Source organism: Crocodylus siamensis, chromosome 4 (genome assembly GCF_052110815.1).
Source record: "Crocodylus siamensis isolate JL-2025a chromosome 4, ASM5211081v1, whole genome shotgun sequence".
NCBI classification, from domain to species: domain Eukaryota; kingdom Metazoa; phylum Chordata; order Crocodylia; family Crocodylidae; genus Crocodylus; species Crocodylus siamensis.
The window spans coordinates 203,799,588-203,814,914 of record NC_143398.1 but is presented as its reverse complement, the minus strand read 5'-3'; the positions used below and the strand labels follow the sequence as shown (position 1 = coordinate 203,814,914).

Below are 15,327 nucleotides of genomic sequence, written 5' to 3'. Positions count from 1 at the left end.
AATAAGTGAACACAATTTGTGACTGCAAAAAGCAATGATTTTTAATGTTAGCTTCTTCATTTGTGTGCTTGGTAACTGCATGCACAAGATATGCAATACTGTGAGTCAGCATAACTAAAATTAGTACTGAGCTCTTTTTTCTTTTTGTGTTAACTTCTCAGTTCCTCAGTGACAGGTTTTACCCTACTGGACATATATTGCAAACAGTCCTGATTTTTCAGAGCTAGAAAAGCCTGATCAAATGAACAGGTTGCATTTCACTAAATTAATCCTTGCCTTTTTCCAAATAGTATTTTATGTAGTCCCCTAAATATAACGTTTAGGAATGCCAAACAACCAATAACTCAATCTAGAATGGTCTCATCTTAATTTTAAACTAGCTAATATAGGAAAAAATAAATAAAAGAGCTGAAGTTATAAGAAACTGGAAGTATAAAAAAACTAATTTTCAATCAAAGGTCATATATAAAAATGTAAAATAACTTTAATATAGCATTTATTTTGAACAGATAAAAGGATTTCATTGTATATAAAACACTTTCATTTTATAATTTTCAAGGCACAAATTGCATGGTAATATCTTCAAGAGCACATACCAGTGCAGTTTATCTTACTCAAATAATCGAGGTTGTTTCTCATGGAAAAATTGCTATTAAAGAGAATCCCTGATATGTCCTGAGGTCCCCTAAATTAATAGGTTGAAAAAGAAGTGGTTGCACAATATGTGTAATTCTGAAAGAAAACATCTTTCTTTTAGATAAAAAAACCAAAACACATTCATCCTATCCAAGTGATCATTATTTTGCTAATCTGAATCTTTTCATAGTTTACCTTTATTTCTATTTCTGGTTCTGTGTGTTTTGTTGTTTCCAGCTTTTCAACCAGAAGAGTATCCCCAAGGAAATTACTCTCAGCAGCTGAAAGGCGTGTCAGTAATTCATCCTCAAGCATTTTCAACTCAATTTTAAAATAATTTTGCTGCTTTGTGAGTTCAGGCTGAAATGAAAATGGCTAGTTTGCAAATCCATAAATCACTCCATGTTAATAGCAGAAATACGTGCCCTTTTTGCTTCAGATACCCCAATCTCTTAAAACTTCACTATAAATCTAGGCTTTAGTACTTATATTTGGATGAATATGAAAAGGTGGGAGAGGTATGAATTGTAACCTTTATTCTGAACTTAACTAAGGAGATTTAAATCAGAAAACTTAGCTAATTACTTCCTATGGATTCCATCCTAAAAAATGAAAGCTGAACATCCAGATTTACTTCTGACCGCTTCCTACCATAGTTCTGAAGGCACAGCCTACAAGTCATGCCAGCCTCTTGCAAGGAAAAGCTCATACAAACTATTAGTAGCTGAAAAGCAATGGAATGTCTGAGGCAGTAGCCCTTTGGTTAAAAGCGTTAGAGGCTGAGCAGAGCTTGCAAAAATTGTGGCCTAAAAATGCAGTGCCTTGATGATTTGCAAACAATCATGTCCCCCAAACTTTTCTCTCTATGGGCACCCATGTGGTATTCCTGATTCTGCCAATAGCTCTACAACTAGTTCAAAAAACTAGTTCTGTGACCTTGCTGACATCAGTCCCTGGTCTCCAGCTGTCCACTAGACAATGCCCTTTGAGGTAAGGATCATTTGCATTAACTTCTCAGGATGTAATTGCTACCTTCAGGCAGGCATTGTTCTTTACAATTTATGGTATCTCCCACCCCCAAACCTGCAGAACCTTATACTTGTAGACCAGCTGAGGAAAAATTGTTGGGGTCTTGGGAAAAGGATTGAGTGAGATCTGATCATGGATTCTGTTTTGGCATTTTCCAGGTCCAACTTCACACAATGTGCTCAACTGTCACAATACAGCGCTTTATCTTCTTTTCTCCTTTCATTATGTCTCAGATTTTTTCACATTTAAAATGAGACCATGTTCATGCTAAGTCTAAACCAAAGCTGTTATATTTACTTATTTATATTAATTTAGGAAGGGTAAGGCAAAGATGAAACTGGGACTAGCAACCCTGATCAAGGACAATAAGAAGTCCTTTTTTAAATACATAGGGGGTAAAAAGAAGGTTCTGAGTAATGTGGGGCCTCTGCAGGACACACTGGGAAATCTGGTGGTCACACCAAACGTCAAAACTAATGTATTTAACAATTTCTTTTCCTCCATTTTTCTGAGCAGGGACCAGGTCATCCCCTCATCATGATCCCTGACGGTCCCAGGGGAGACGCAGCCAGGCCCAGGGTCAGAGTGGACTTAGTCAGGGACCTCCTGGTGCGACTGGACACATCCAAATCAGCAGGTCCTGACGATCTCCACCCCAGAGTGCTGAGAGAATTAGCAAGGTGCCAGAGGACTGGAAGAGGGCCAATGTGGTCCGTATTTTCAAAAAAGGGAGGAAGGAGGACCCAGGAAACTATAAGCCTGTTAGTCTTACCTTGGTCCTGGGGAAGCTCTTCAAGAAAATTATCCAGGAGCACATCTGTGAGGGACCAGCAGGAGAGTGTATGCTTAGGGGCAACCAACATGGGTTCACCTGTCAGACCAACCTGGTGGCCTTCTATGATCAGGTCACTAAAGCCTTGGACGCAGGCATCACGGTGGAGATAGTCTTTCTGGACTTTAGAAAAGCCTTTGAAACTGTCTCTCACCCCATTCTCATTAAATAATTAGGCAACTGTGGTGTCGATCCCTAAATGGTCAGATGGGTCACCAATTGGCTGGGGGGCCACACCCAGAGAGCGGTGGTGGACGGGTCATTTTCGACTTGGAAGGATGTGGGCAGTGGGGTTCCGTAGGGCTCAATCCTCGGGTCTGCACTGTTCAACATTTTCATCAGTGACTTGGACAAGGGGATGAATAGCACCTTGTTCAAATTCCCAGATGACACTAAGATGTGGGGGGAGGTGGGCATGCTAGAGGGGAGGGACAAGCTGCAATTAGATCTGGACAGGTTACAGAGGTGGACAGATAAGAATAGGATGGATTTCAACACTGACAAGTGCACGGTACTGCGCCTGGGGAGGAAGAACCAGCAGCATACCTACAGGTTGGGGACCTCCCCTCTCACCAGCACAGAGGCAGAAAAGGATCTTGGAGTCATTACTGACTCAAAGATGAACATGGGCCCCCCAACGTGGGGATGCAGTCAGAAAGTCTAACCATACCTTGTCATGCATCCACAGATGCATCATGAGCAGGTCCAAGGAGGTGATCCTCCCCCCCATGCAACCTTGGTCAGGTCGCAGTTGGAGTACTACATCCAGTTCTGGGCACTGCTCTTCAGGAGGGATGTCGATAACATCGAGAGGGTTCAGAGGAGGGCATTGGCATGATCGGGGGAAGCAGGGCGGGTCCTATGGGGATAGGCTACAGGATCTGAATCTGTTCAGCCTCCAAAAGAGGAAGCTGAGAGGGGATCTGGTGGCCATCTATAAACTGGCCAAGGGAAACTAGCAAGCAATGGTAGAGTCCTTGTTCCCCCCGAGCACTACCAGGAGTAACAAGGAACAGCGGCCATAAGCTGTCAGACAGCAGATTCAGACTGGATATCAGGAGGCATTACTTCACAGTCAGGGTGGCTAGGATCTGGAACGAACTTCCAAGGGAAGTGGTCCTCACTCCTACCCTGGGGGTCTTTAAGAGGAGGCTAAATAAACACCTTCCTGGGGTCATCTTACCCCAGCATTCTTTCTTGCCATGGCAGGGGGTCGGACTTGATGATCTTCTCAGGTCCCTTCCAGTCCTGCTAACTATGAAACTATGAAACTTAAGACCAAAAAAAATTTGCTGTGTGTATCAATTCCATCACTAGAAACAAAGAAAAAAAGGACAAAGAACAAAGCCAAATCAACATCCAAACCTTTTGGCTAAAAACAAGCATAAGATATTCAGCCCAAACAAAACATTCACATGGCTGAAATTTAAGTACCGAATGCCATAACCATCTCAAACATAACTATAGTCTTACTGCTACCCTGCTCAGCTGGCAAAAAATCAGAGTCAAATTTATTCCAGGGGCAATGGTACCTCTCCATGTCCTCCCTCTGAGGAATGAAACCTGAGGTAAAATTTCCCAGTGTACCCATGTAACTTATGAACCCCAGTCCCAGTCTGAAAAAGGTATAGACACATAGGACCTAAAGATATTCATTTAATCCTGATGTTTCCCCCACTGGCACTACTGTGACAGTCAGCATCTTCACAAACCCACAGAAGACAATAAACTATATTTGCCTAGCAATGTTGCCCATCTACCCCCCACCCCACTGCCACATCTAGTGTAGAATGCCCACAGTCTGGTTTTCACTGTTAGAAGAGGTTACTTTTCCTAGCATTTCAAACACCTTCAGAACCCCAGGGACACATCCAGACATGCTAGGGCATGCAGTCTGTAGCACCACAAATCACATGCAGTGAATGTTAAAACATGCTCTGTGCTACAAATTTGCAATGTGGGGCCGAAATTTCCTACCAAGAGTTTCTGGTAGCAACCCCCCACCCAGCAACTGAATTGGTGCAATGCATGCATAACAAGTGTGTGCTGACACAGAGGCCAGGTCATCTAGAGCAATGTTCTGGCTGTCAGCCAGGCCGCTGTGCTGCCCTACCTGTTCCCCTGCTGCTCCAGGCTGCCAGGTAAGGCTGCTGAAGCTAGCACTGATGCTGGCCCCAGGCTCCAGTTCTCTCTGGCTAAAGAGCCAGCAGGAGCTGGGCAAGGGCAGTTTGCCCACTGACGGATCATTTGCCCTGCAACAAAGTGCACATTCGGGGCGTGCGCTGAGGCAGTTTGTGCCACTGCAAGCACATGTCCCTGCGTGTCTGGACAAAGCCCAGGAGTTCAGATCTGGAGTTTTGCTCTGATCAGTTATAGAGGCTATTTGTAAATGCAAATGTTTGGAGTTTGAATCCCACTAACATTTGGATCTAAGGCTTTGGTTCAGTTGCATCCATCTAATGAAAATTATTCAATATGGACACAAGGGACATGCACAAGAGTTATACAAATCAACTGATGAAAGCAAAAATGGTGGAAAGGCTGTATGGCTTGTGGTCCCTTCTGCAACTAGAAGCGTCATTCTAAAGTGCAAAAACTAATATAACAGGTATGAGAGTAAGCAAACTCACATTAAGTGTTCTAAGTCTGGTCTTTCCATATGGACAACATGTGCCAGCAACTGATCTTCTAAAGCCTCTTGAATTACAGTGAAATTGATTAAAATGGTCTGCGTCTGGATATTTGGTTTGTAATAGGGTCTTGCAAACTTGGTGTGGAGGATCAGCTGAAATTTTGGGTGAAACTTACATCCCTTGTCTCCTACTCTTATGAATCTACAAAGGCAAACAAAAATACACAGTAGTAGGAAATAACTGTACTTCTCAAATAAAATCCCATAAGTATGAGGAAAACAGTATGACAGTAAATGTAAAAGGGGTGCCTAGATGAGTTATACAAGTGAGAAAGAGATGATAGAGCCTACTGAACAGAAAGCACATGACTTCTGCCTTTAGTCGAATCAGAATTGCAACCAAAATAGTAGTAACAGTCTCTTTCTGAGTCTCAGCTCACCGTGAAATCCCTTCTTGATTCAAATGGTCCAGGGGTGTGAGAAATTAAAGATGTCTCCCCCACTTCCTTCCCCCAAGTTCCAAGTTGGCATGCAGGAGTGGATCAATAGTCAACATAAGAAGGATTTTGCTGGTAGATAAAGCATGGGTACTCACCGAGGAAGAATACTCATAATAAGAGCGAAGGTCAAGTGAGGAAAGTATGGTTGGCAAGAGAAAAAGAGGAGAAAGGATTAGTATTGGAATTTAGAGATTGTGATGGCTGAACTTAGGTACATTTTGCGTCTTCATTTAACTATCTGATCAGGGATTTTTATATCTGTAATAATTTAAACTAAGCTTCAGGAGTAGGAAATTCAGTGCCGTGGCTCACTTACTACTTCCCTCAAATAGAAGTAAATAGTGGAGAAAGAGAATTAGAGGAATTCTGTGCTATTCCATTAATAGATTCCTCTCTAGCCTAGACTGTAGGTAAGTACTGTGCTGTGGCAACCTTCTTGGGGTTAAGTGCTTTGGAGAGATTAGATAAACCAGGTAATATAACAGGCTAGAATGAAGGATTTCTATGTTCACACATAATCTGGGCAATAGCAGCTGTGACCAACAGAGATGGGGCATTTTCAGTCCCTTGGAGGGACATGGCATGGAAAGCAGAATCTCTGGGAGCTGCAGAAAGGCAGGTGAACGAGGAAGAAGAGGAGGTGATTCAGTATTACAATGCGGAAGTGGGGGAAACAATACCAGAATAAATGGCTGAGTACAAGACCTGAATTGAAAGGCATGCAGTTTCCCTTGACAAAATATTTAAAATAAAATGAATAAATCACAGAAGAAGCAGATTGGAGAAAAGCATCCCATCCACCTACATCTCTTAGGGAAAGAGAACCAGCAGTAGAATTCTTTTTCTTAAATGTTAATCATTTATGTCCCATAATGAGAGCACCTCCAGGCGAGTGTGGCTGTGTCACATGTGGCACTGCAGACCTGTATGGGGTGCCACATACTGCACATTCAGGTGTTTCCTGTGCTGCTACCTTGCAGCTCAGTGGGGGGGTTTTGACCCCTGAAGATCCAGGGGTCAAAAACACCTGCGCAGAAAAAAAAAGCAGGGCAGGACACATGGGGATACTGCATGCTACCAAAACTGGATCCTAGCCTGCTGGAGCTATACTCCAGCTGTTGGCCAGGCTCCAAGCTGGAGGAGCAATGTGGCTGCAGCTTCCCCAACACCCAGGATAGGCTTCTGGGGCCAGCAACTGTGCTGGCCCCAGCTTTCCCTACTCCACCCAGGGTAACCTGCCACGTGCCGAACCAAACATCCGTGTTTGTCTGGATGTGGCCCTCTGGTATAGCAGGGGAATGAGGAAAATTCCACACTGGGATATCCTGTGACAGTGTGATAAATAATACCATCCTTCTGAGTCCTACAACAGACATGGGTGATGGAGTAAAGATCAAAGAGATAAAGCCAGGGAAAATGGAAGTCTGTTCTATAATGGGTCTGAGGGATGTGACACTTAATAGCGACAGGTGTAAGTGGCTGGGAAAAGACACAGCTGGGTCCAACAGATCAGAGGCCTTGCAAGATTACAGATTAGTCAAGACTTTCCACAGATGTAGAAAGAGACTTTTGGTTGGAAGATACATTAAACAAATCTAAAATATAATGGAGAGACAACTGATAGAATAAATAGATAGTAAAAAGAGATACCTTCCTTTATTGAGCATTTGCCTTCCAAGAGCAGGTCAAGTACAGGATCAATGGTCTCCTCCAAGTTCCCTATCAAAACAGGATGTCCAGCAAGAACTGCTTCCTGTATAATATTAATGTACCTGTAAAAATCCAAATTGTCATTGGTCCATTTAAATTTGATGCTGCTGTACTAGCACAAGTGTCAAAGGCCATGTTAAATTACTGGATACTTTGATAGATATAAAGTGAGAAAATATTTTATTTATGTTTTTAATGCTTCCTGAAATCCAGAGAAAACAACATGACACAACAGCATAGAACTAGCTACTGCATCTCTTCAACAGCTAAACAAATGTTTTTATTCCTACTAATATTGGTAGCTGCCAACTAGCGCTTACCCTTTTTGACTCAAATGGATGACTTTCAAATCTGAGCCATATCTGCTTTTTATCCATTTGATCCCCTGGAGCTGGGGGTCAATCAATAGAGGCCAGCATTCACAGTTTGTAAGAATAGTGGCATTTTGTGTGGACATGGTATCACTAGGCAAGCCTTCATTGTTCCATTTAGCAATTGTCGTATCATCCGTCAGCATGGAGACTGGATCAAGACCTTCCGTCATTGGAATGAGGACCTAAAATAATAAAGGTTAACTTTTAAATTCCTAGTTTCAAAAGCTTGTGTGTCACAGTATCTCCTCACATGTATTTGTGAAGAACGATCAACATCCACAGGAAAAAATCATTGCACTTCACTTTTTGTGAAAAAAAAGTGTTTTTTTATTTTAAACATTCAAAAGCCAGGGAATCGATAAACTAAGATTCTCATAGAAGACATAACCCTGCAAAGTTGAAAAAACAGGAAACATTTTGTCCCTCTGTGGAATGTTCATAGGAATACAGGATATAGATCACTGAATCCAGGCTCCTGCTGTCAGAGGCATCCACATCATAAAGTCCTTTTCATAAGCATTCATTGAAGTAATTTGGAATTTAGCATGGACTGAAGGGTGGAACTGGGTTCACTGTATATTAATCATTTATATCTAGCAGTATAGCCAGTATCCTGTGGGCCAAATTCTACTCTCAGCTACAAATCTATAGGAAATCCTTTGTTTTCAGAGAAGTTATTGATGTCTTGGGCTATTCTAATTCATATCAGAACATAGGTGAATATGCAAAAATTACAAGAAAACTCTTTACTTCCAATATTACCTAACTTCTGAGTGTTTGAAATTATAGTCTTAACATTACATTGTATTTTATTTCTGTTTTTTGCCCTATGTTAGCACTAGCTTGCTCTAATAACCAGGCAGCATAAGGGAATCTTTGGTAGTACTGAACTACTGCTGTGATCCTTTCACATGCCATATAACATCCTCTGGTGTTGGGCTGGGGGAGAGGAAAGGTAGCTGGGAAAGCAGAGGCCTATTTTATTTATGCTACACCATATACTTATTTTTTTATACTATATGATTAGTTGTTAAAATAGCCCTTTGGCAGCTGGCATAATAACTTAGAGCAGTCTTCAGGCTGCTCAAACTGTTCAGACTGTTTTAATTTATTCTAATGACTGGCCTGGGACTCAGACAGCCCTAGGAGGAGGAAAGGCTAAAAGCTCTTAAGAGACAACTTTTTGGTCCTTTGTCCCCCTGAGCTTCACTGAGCAATCTTTTTGACCAAAGCTCATGATTCACAAGACTCTAATCACTGAGCTGATTCCTCTGAGTGATGCCATATTTGCATACAAAGAAGCTGATGTAGCTTCTATATGGAATTTACTTTCTTTGTAACTAATTAGAAGACTAGCCCTAAGTCAAAACTCACTACCTGGGAAGTTTCATCTTGGAATATGCAGATAAGGTTCTTTGGGTAAATCTGAGATCTTTTATTAGACCAACTCATATAGCTGGAAAAATTCATCTAAGCAGGCTTTTGGCGCAAACACCCTTTGCTTGCTAAGGAGAATTTTTCCAACTATTTGAGTTGGTCTAATAAACGATATCAGATTTACCCAAAGAACCTTGTGTGCCTATTTCCTTAGACCAATATGTTTACAACCTACACCCTGACTCTTGGAATATGCAGTTTTTTAAAGTTGTAAATGTGCAAAGATATATAATTGGTGGGTTGGGTTTTTTTCCAACTAAAAATACCTTTTCTTCTATCCTTGCATGAATAAACAATGAATGAAAAAAAATGGATTTTAAGTCATGCTTACCAAAGACTTCATATTTCAACTAAGAGCAAGCCCGAAAAAAAATCAGATGAAAAGAATTTCTTATTCATAGAAAGTTATGAGCATGTGAAAACAGCAGGTTGAGGTGCAAGTCTCAAGGTAACCCTAACTATAATATTCACTACCAGTCAAATGCTATAACCAAGTACTAAATCTTTCTTTGTGATGCACTGGTGAACAAGGGAGGGGAGACAATAGAGTAATAAAAAGCTGTTTCCTCATGCAAACAGCATGGCATGCCACTCACCAGAATATTAGAAGATGGACCTGGCTACAAAACATTTCCCCTAAATGTATAAGAGGGTAGGGCATGGTGGCCCCTATGTCTATGGGTTAATCAGCATGTCTAGTTCTAACCAGATAATGAACATGGTTCAAAGATGCAGCTTTACCCAGTGTTAAATTTTGTTCTTGTTCAGGAATGCATTTTGCCAATTTGTCATTTCCAAATATGCCATCCTATCCAATGAGGTATTTGCTAAAAAAACAACAAAACAACTAATCTATGCTGTAAGTCAACAGGTCAGAAAGAAAATAGGGCAGGTGCTGAATTTTTCTGATGTACTGTCAATCTTTAGAAGAAAGAAGCTTGTATATTTTAATGAGCAGCCATCATTGCAAGTCCTGACTTACCTTTTGGCATTTCAGATAAGGCAACCACACATTTTGAACTAGTTCATGCCAATAAGTTTTTTGAAAATGAGCCAGCATCAGAAATGAAAGTTGCAGTTAGCAGCACATCTCTTACATTATCATGAACAAGAGGGTTTTCTCTTGTTCATGATATTGAGCTACAGACTGGGCCCATCTAACATTTTCTGACTAGAGTACAAGGATTAAAAAGCATATAAAATTCATCTATTTTTAAAAAATAAATTGCAAAAAGCAAGTAGTTATTGCTGTGGTTTTGTCTTGTGTTACTCAGATTTGCCAGAAGCAAGAGAAATAATGTGGACATTGCACAGCAAATCCAAAGCAGGTATTTTGCACAAAATATTCTGTCTTCAAATTCATGCTCCTACTGTGGAGAAAGACAAAATCTAGTCAATATCATCCTCTTCTATAGTCACAAAGGAGTAGCCATTTGTGACAGGATCCAGAGTTTCTGCACAGGTGTATTACCTTAGTCATGGGTTTGAATGACTGTGAGAACTGCTAATGTCTTTGAAAAATAACTAAATCACTAGTTCAATTTCAATTCAGGCTGGAGATGGTATTGAAAATGGCTGCTTGGTGATTTATAAGAAATGAATGTTCAGCAGGCAGATTTCCAGAGTATAGCTAGCACCAATTGGAGACTGAATGGGCACCAAGTAGCAATTAGACTCTCCTGCCCTAGGGTAAGACTATTTGTGTGGGGGCTCAGGAACAAGAGTGGATGGGCAAGAGATGCCATTCACTATATTAAGACATGATTTTCCTCCAGTAAAAACAATATTAGATTTGCCATGACATCCAACTGGCTGAAGATTTTGCCCGCATTCCTTTTCTTGTAGCTAGAGAACTTCAGCTTATGAGGTGGTTCATTCAATATTTTATCTCAGGAATTAGAGGAGAGATTGCCAGTACTATTTATAATATAAGTGATAATTTTCAGGGTGAAACTATGTTTAACAATAGATTAAGGTGGCAAGGATCCATTTACATACTACTTGCTCTTGAGGAATTTTGTGAACCCTCTTTACGCAACACTCATTGCTACTCATTGCAGCAGTAGCTTTAGCATAATAACAATTGCATTATTTCATTGAAAACAATGAGAGTATTTTCTCAGCAAAAATTAAGATGCAAAATAGTCAATCTACCTGCTTAGCATGAACTGCAGTCAAACTATTCAAATTAACATAGGCCACCTAATAGCCACAGCTTTGGGTTATTATTAAGCTTGGATGAATTTGACCCAGTTAAGTATGAATGATAGCTTCAATTTCCTATAACAGAGCTGCCCAGTTTCTTCAGAGAACTGGTACTTTGGAAGGTGCCTGGTGGAGGGCTTTCCGTTAAAATTCACATTATCATCTTCATATAGTGAATGACTCAACTTTTCTTTCCTTTTATCGCTACCTTCTCCTTTAGATTTTTTCTCCATTATGCCCCTCCTTCCCCCGCAACATGGTCATCCTTTTCATCTCTATATGGATGCTATTCCAGAGCTTGTCAACCACAGCAGGCAGTCTTGGTAGAACCAAACAATGTGATATATTAGACAGAAGAAAATATTATCATCAGATGCTCCAGAATAACCATTTATTGGTGTACTTAAAAAATACTATCTTATTTTATTTATATGGCTTCATTTTGGAAGCATGAGTTCCTTGCTAAAATATGCAATACTTTCAACTTGGCCATTAACATTTTAAATTCATTCATCTTACTTCTTTAAACGGAGATAATAGGCCTTTCCCACTACACTCCATCTATCGGTCAATAAATCCTTTCCATTGATTCTGTAAATACCATAACTATAAACACCATTTTATAGTTTAAGTTCTACTAGCCACACTCAACCATATGACTTTACTTCATAATAAATGGATCTTAATTTTTGCTGTCCACTACAGATCTGGGCAACAAAATCAGCTCAAAAGCACTGGTTAGAACACCATAACACCTATAATGCCAGTGAGCCATCACAAGAGAATTCCCAGTCCCAGATGAATCTTAAGATAGAGTAAAATATCTCAAAATATATATAAAGGATTACATCAATGATAGATGAATGATAATGAAAAATCCATCAGTGAAAATTGATTCCCTTGAGCCAACTTGGATCAACAGACAATATGGATTTTTTGATAATTCCGGGCTTTGCCATTATGTATTCTCTCATGTAATACCCACTGCACATCTCAGAGAGATAATTAGAGAATTATCATATTACTTAACTAAGTACTGCAAATTCTATTATACTCTATGTAACCCAACTCAGGGCAGTATCATTAGCATTGTTTAATTGTTGCAAATACAGTCATTGCATTTTAATAAATCATCTTCATTGTCAATACCCAAGACTGACTATTTTTTTAAATGTTCTTAGATATGTTAGTTACTAGGTAATCTTACAGTTAATATATACTACAGCAAGGAAAAATGTAAGAAATTGTAAAGGTCAAAAACATGTTTCTATTATAAAAAAATGAATGATAATGACATAATTTTTTCAGCTCATCAGGTTCTTTGCTAAGTGCCTCTGTTATTGCCAGATCAGTAGTGTATAACAAAGAAGTGCTTTCTGTAGGCTGCTTCATTAGCCTGCCCTGTAGGACCTCACCTCCAGACCTTTCACTAATCTGTTGGCCAGCTCAATAGTCTTGTTAGTTCTATTCACTTCTTCCTGGCAGCGGATTTTCTCAGCTGTAGCTCTCTCAAAAAGGCAGTGGTTAAGGCAGCCAGATTTGTGTCTAGTTCCTTTAAATAAAAACAGTAAGAAACAACTTTGGACATTGTAAGAATAAGTAAAAATATTTCTGCTTATTTTATATTTCTAAAAGTTAAATTATACAGAGCGAGAACATTGTAAACATGACTGCTCTTAGAATCTGTCCCCAGTTTGCAAAATCAGAAGCTACAGTCAGAAAATGGTAGGGTGGGGGGAGATAAGTTCTTGTAATTTTTCCCATTTGTTCAAAACATTCAAAACACAATCACACATTTCACTTTTCCTGGTGAAAAGAACAATGCCATTTTTTTCCAGAAAGGTATCTGAAACTTAGCAAGATTTAATACAATATATTTCTTATTAAGGTTGCGTGCTTCATATGAGATGTTAGAAACATTCTGCAGAGATCTCCATTCAGAAGCTAAAGAAACTAGAAAGGTACAAAATGAGGGATAGAAATTTTCAGAAGTACCCAAGTAACTTATAAACAAAAGCATCACTGACTTTCAATATCATTTAGGCTCCCAAGTGCTTAAGTCAATATTGGAAAATGGAATTTGAGCTCCTAAATCACTCAGGTTCTTTTGAATATTCTACCTTAGATTTAGAAAAAGGGAGGGACTCAGGCCCTAGTCCAGTTGAGCCCTTAAGCAGGCTCTTAACTTTAAGCATGTACACTACAGCAGAACCTTGGTTGTTCTCATATAGAGAAGGAAGTGACAGATTGACATAAAAGGCAGAACAAGAGCACCAGGCAAAACAATGACATCCAACTCAAGAGGGTAACAGTGAAAGAACAGAAATGGCTCAGGGGAGGGCAGATCCCATTGGTGAGGAAGTTGAGTTTTGCAGCATCAGTAAAAATACGGAGAATTTTGAAATCCAAGAGAGCAATCTGGTATTTTACTGTCTAGTGAAGTACTTAATCAGAAGTGTAATTTTCAGCAGATGAATAGCATCTTTGGCTGGGAGCTAGGACTTGAACATGTTGCAATCATCCAGAATGGCTTCATAAATGTGCAGGAAAGCAATATAAGCTGTAAGTCAAACTATTGACATCACTGGTGTTTCACAAAGCCAGATGTGATCATTTAGATTTGTAACCTGGGTGGTATGCAGAAGGTATCCCCTCTCCAATTGAAAGGTGGCAGTGGGTGTGTGTACACTGTGAGGAGTGTGGCTGCCTAGCTGTAGGTCAGCTCACCTCCTTTTCCTACAGAGCACAGCAGAGACCAAGGACACCCAGTGATAGTTAACTATTTACAGGTTTAATGATACAGCATAATATAAAACTTATAACCATGAACTTATGTACACCCATCCACCCATCTATCTATCTATTAGAGCTATGCAAAGCTTTGGTCACTGATTCAATTCAGTGGAGATTCGGCAGCTAAATCTCCAAATCCAGACTGAATCAGGAGACCCTTTAATTTCTCTGAATCAAATTGGAACCCTCCAAATCAATTTGGAGAGATTTGATGATTCAGACATAGACACAGCTTTAAATGTTTTTTCTGCATACCTTAAGGTACCATGTGGCTCAATGCTGAGATGCTGGGGCAGATGGACCCTCCCCACACCCACTGGCTTGATGACTGGTGCCTCCTGGGTCCGGGGGGGCACCTGGGGTCCCCCCATGTCCAATTGCTGAGCACGGGGGAGATCTGCCGCCAAGCATATGGGGGCGGGGGGGGAGGCCCACCCTCCTGTAGGATGCTCCATCTGCCCCACCATCCAAGCATTCACGAGCTGCACCTGGTACCTTGAGGTATGCAGAAAAAATATTTAATGCTGTGTCTGTGGCTGAATCACTGATTCTCTGAATCAGTATCAAATCTTCAGATTCAGCTGATTTGAATTGGGACAATGATCGAAATCAATCAATCGAATCACTGTCCCTGATTTGAGCTGAATCCGAATCTTATATGGACCATTTTGCACACCCCCTAGTATCTATCTATCTATCTATCTATGTTATTTACAGATATACGTTTACACAGGCAATAGCTCTTTTCAACCCTGAACTCAGGCACAAGCCTAGTCCTCTATGGCTTTCCAATTAGTTTGCAGCCTCTGCCCCCTCAACAGGGCCCTCCAGGCAGCAGGTGAAGGAGCACTTAATGATAAAACACAAGATCCCATTGGTGAGGAAGTTGAGTTTTGCAACATCCATTCCACATTGAATGTTAGTTATCAAAACAGTGACAGAAATATCTGGCAGTGATGGGACAATAATTGAACATACACAATCAGGTTACATCAATGAGTCACAAATATACACATATAACCCAAACAATGGGTTCAGATATAAAACAGCTTACAATCCTCTCCTAATACAACAATAAGGATGCATGGTTCACAAAAAGAATCCTAACAGCATAAGGAAACAGACCACAACAGTAGCACATCAGCTGTGCCCAAAGAAGAAATGACACCCAGGAAAGGA

The 15,327-nt window shown here is 40.3% G+C and overlaps 1 pseudogene; it reads right to left on the bottom strand.

The window, feature by feature from the left end:
* LOC149867458 (dynein axonemal heavy chain 11-like) overlaps positions 1-15,327 on the bottom strand; it is a 291,701-nt pseudogene that overhangs the window by 36,920 nt on the left and 239,454 nt on the right.